Below are 3,793 nucleotides of genomic sequence, written 5' to 3' on the forward strand. Positions count from 1 at the left end.
TGCCGGGACTCCGGCACTTCCCGTGGCACTGATGGTTGGTTCCAAAGACAAAAGGCCGTGCAAGGCCACCGCACCGCGGATGATTTTGCTCGTGCTGGCGCCTTTGTGTGGCCAAAGAACATGCGCGAATGCTCCTGTCGGAAGGGTTGGTGTCCTGGCCCCGTCGGGTGTCACGAATGCTCGGTTGCGAAGACCATGGGACCAAAGCCATGGCACGTCGGATGATGGCTCCAGCTGGCGCCCCGGCACTTTCTGTGGCATTGATGCTCGGTTTCAAAGACAAACGTGCGCAGGGCCAGGGGACCGCGGATGACTGCTCGTGCTGGCCTCGTTGGGCGGCATTGATGGTCGGTTGCAAAGAAAATGCGCGATTGCTCGTGTCGGGGACTGGCAAGCCAAGGCCAAGCGAGCCATGGCAACGCGGATGATGGCTCCAGCTGGCGCCCCGGCACTTTCTGTGGCATTGATGCTCGGTTTCAAAGACAAACGTGCGCAGGGCCAGGGGACCGCGGATGACTGCTCGTGCTGGCCCCGTTGGGCGGCATTGATGGTCGGTTGCAAAGAAAATGCGCGATTGCTCCTGTCGGGGCCTGGCAAGCCAAGGCCAAGCGAGCCATGGCAACGCGGATGATGGCTCCAGCTGGCGCCCCGGCACTTTCTGTGGCATTGATGCTCGGTTTCAAAGACAAACGTGCGCAGGGCCAGGGGACCGCGGATGACTGCTCGTGCTGGCCCCGTTGGGCGGCATTGATGGTGTGTTGCAGAGAGCATGTGCGATTGCAAGTGTCGGCCGGGTTTGGGTTCCCTTGGGCTTTCGGGCGCCTTGGACGCAGTCTTGCGAAGACCATGGGCACAAGGCCCCGTCCTGGCCCCTTGTTCGATTCGCTCTCGTCTTGCGCTTGCTTCCAAGGTCCTCCATGACCTTCCCCATGGCCTTGCTAGATCCCCCCCATGACGCATGACCTCTGTCCGTTGATTGGTTTTGAGTGCACACCATGCCCGGCTTGGCACCGTGTTGTCGCGTGAGTGGCATTTGGATCGTGCATGGTGGTGGGCTACCTGCCAATGCGCACAAGCCTTGCACACTAGCCTTGCGCACGAGCCTTGCACAAAAGCCTTGGACACAAGCCTTGCGCACAAGCCATGCATACAAGCCTTGCTCACAAGCCTTGGGCACTGGCCCATCGCACTAGCCTTGCACACAAGCCTTGCGAACTAGCCTTGGGCACGAGCCTTGCGCACTAGCCTTGGGCACTAGCCTTGCACACAACCCTTGGGCACTAGCCTTGCGCACCAGCCTTGCCCACAAGCCTTGCACAGCAGCCTTGCACACTAGCCTTGCATACAAGCCTTGCACACTAGCCTTGCACCCAGGCCTTGCTCACTAGCCTTGGGCACTAGCCTTGCGCACTAGCCTTGGGCACTAGCCTTGCACACAGACCTTGGGCACGCAGGCCTTGCACGCTAGGCATGCTTGGGCAAGCAGCTCCCGCAACAAGTCGGCGGGTGTAGGCATGGTTGGGCGCAGATCCCGCATCGTCTCGTCGCGTCTGGGCGCAAACCCGTCGCGTCTCGTTGCGTCTTCAGAAGTCGTCGCTAACAGCACCTTTGGTTGCCACTGGTGGTTAGGCGGGTTGGTTGCGCAAACCCTATAGGAGGGTGGCATGCTGCGGGGCGCTGGAATGCGCAGGTTTAGGGCGTTTTTGCCCGGATAGGCACTGGAATGTGCTGGTTTTGGGCGTTTTTGCCTGGACAGGCTAAGGAATGGGCATGCTTTGGGCGTTTTTGCCCGGATAGGCACTGGAATGGGCTGGTTTTGGGCGTTTTTGCCTGGATAGGCTAAGGAATGGGGCATGCTTTGGGCGTTTTTGCCCGGGCAGGCACTGGAATGCCTGGCCTTGGCTGGGCATTGCTGGGTTGGGCTCCCTTGGCCTTTCAGGCGCCTTGGATGCTGTCTTGTGAAGACCATGGGCACAAGGCCATGGCATATAGTGAGGAATGGACCACGGTTGCCAAGGTTGCGCAAGTTTTGGGCATTTTTTGCCCGGATATGCCCAAGTATGCCCCGATAGGCCCGTTACGCCCCGGTATGAACGCGTATGCCCGGATAGACTCGGTATGCCTTGGGATACATGCGAATGCCCCGATAGGCTTGGTACGCCCCGATATGCGCACGTGTGCCCCAGTAGGGCTCGGTATGCCCCGGTATGTACGCGTGTGCCCTGATAGGCCCGGTATGCCCCGATATGCACACGTGTGCCCCAATAGGGGTCGGTATGCCCCGGTAGGTACGCGTGTGCCCCGTAGTGCACGTTTCGCAGAACTCCCCGCATGTCCCGCCCCTATATGTAATACTTACTTACTTACTTACTTTCTTTCTTGCTTGCTTGCAATGGTTGGGAGTGCCCGGCATGCCCCGCTGCAGAGACCAAGGGCGCAATGACTTGGCACCGCGGATGCCGGGACTCCGGCACTTCCCGTGGCACTGATGGTTGGTTCCAAAGACAAAAGGCCGTGCAAGGCCACCGCACCGCTGATGATTTTGCTCGTGCTGGCGCCGTTGTGTGGCCAAAGAACATGCGCGAATGCTCGTGTCGGAAGGGTTGGTGTCCTGGCCCCGTCGGGTGTCACGAATGCTCGGTTGCGAAGACCATGGGACCAAAGCCATGGCACGTCGGATGATGGCTCCAGCTGGAGCCCGGGCACTTTCTGTGGCATTGATGCTCGGTTTCAAAGACAAACGTGCGCAGGGCCAGGGGACCGCGGATGACTGCTCGTGCTGGCCTCGTTGGGCGGCATTGATGGTCGGTTGCAAAGAAAATGCGCGATTGCTCGTGTCGGGGACTGGCAAGCCAAGGCCAAGCGAGCCATGGCAACGCGGATGATGGCTCCAGCTGGCGCCCCGGCACTTTCTGTGGCATTGATGCTCGGTTTCAAAGACAAACGTGCGCAGGGCCAGGGGACCGCGGATGACTGCTCGTGCTGGCCTCGTTGGGCAGCATTGATGGTCGGTTGCAAAGAAAATGCGCGATTGCTCCTGTCGGGGACTGGCAAGCCAAGGCCAAGCGAGCCATGGCAACGCGGATGATGGCTCCAGCTGGCGCCCCGGCACTTTCTGTGGCATTGATGCTCGGTTTCAAAGACAAACGTGCGCAGGACCAGGGGACCGCGGATGACTGCTCGTGCTGGCCTCGTTGGGCGGCATTGATGGTCGGTTGCAAAGAAAATGCGCGATTGCTCGTGTCGGGGACTGGCAAGCCAAGGCCAAGCGAGCCATGGCAACGCGGATGATGGCTCCAGCTGGCGCCCCGGCACTTTCTGTGGCATTGATGCTCGGTTTCAAAGACAAACGTGCGCAGGGCCAGGGGACCGCGGATGACTGCTCGTGCTGGCCCCGTTGGGCAGCATTGATGGTGTGTTGCTGAGAGCATGTGCGATTGCAAGTGTCGGCCGGGTTTGGGTTCCCTTGGGCTTTCGGGCGCCTTGGACGCAGTCTTGCGAAGACCATGGGCACAAGGCCCCGTCCTGGCCCCTTGTTCGATTCGCTCTCGTCTTGCGCTTGCTTCCAAGGTCCTCCATGACCTTCCCCATGGCCTTGCTAGATCCCCCCCATGACGCATGACCTCTGTCCGTTGATTGGTTTTGAGTGCACACCATGCCCGGCTTGGCACCGTGTTGTCGCGTGAGTGGCATTTGGATCGTGCATGGTGGTGGGCTACCTGCCAATGCGCACAAGCCTTGCACACTAGCCTTGCGCACGAGCCTTGCACAAAAGCCTTGGACACAAGCCTTG

The sequence above is a fragment of the Tasmannia lanceolata genome, unplaced genomic scaffold (assembly GCF_043159265.1).
Source record: "Tasmannia lanceolata isolate RefF3 unplaced genomic scaffold, GAP_Taslan_0.1 ptg000193l, whole genome shotgun sequence".
Classification (NCBI taxonomy): domain Eukaryota; kingdom Viridiplantae; phylum Streptophyta; class Magnoliopsida; order Canellales; family Winteraceae; genus Tasmannia; species Tasmannia lanceolata.